Source organism: Eurypyga helias, unplaced genomic scaffold (genome assembly GCF_000690775.1).
Source record: "Eurypyga helias isolate BGI_N326 unplaced genomic scaffold, ASM69077v1 scaffold44780, whole genome shotgun sequence".
Lineage (NCBI taxonomy): Eukaryota > Metazoa > Chordata > Aves > Eurypygiformes > Eurypygidae > Eurypyga > Eurypyga helias.
The window spans coordinates 164-669 of record NW_010227164.1 but is presented as its reverse complement, the minus strand read 5'-3'; positions in this window follow the sequence as shown (position 1 = coordinate 669).

Here is a 506-nt window from a genome sequence, read left to right as displayed (position 1 = left end):
GAAGAGCGGCAGTGGATAGTGGCAATTCTGTGGTTTTCAGGAGCATTTCTGACTTATTTGCCATGACAGCAGAGGACACTGGCTGGGCTGAACTGTCTTTCCCAGGGGGAACTGTTCTTTAAACCTTATCCCAAATAGCATGTGCCAGGATCCTGGGGAAGACATCAGAGGGAGAGAAGAGCCATTAGTTCAGCTTCCTAAAAAGTTTCAAATACTAATTAACAGCCCATAAAACTGCAGTTTGCCACTGTGAGAACAGCAGGCTGTGTTTGTCAAGTGCTGTTGGTGCTGCAGCAATGGCCAGAGGAGTTGCTGATGGATGTCCTGTGCTTTCATGCGGGCAGAGGCTTACAGGTGAAGGTGTTTGGCTGCAGGAATGGGAAGTGCAGAGCGTTACTGTTTCAGCTCCAGCTGCTCCAACCTGTCGGAATTAAACCGGGGGCAGGAGTGGCCCCCGTGTTCCAGGTGGAGGTGAGATGCACGTTGCTGCAGGGTGGCTGGTCACC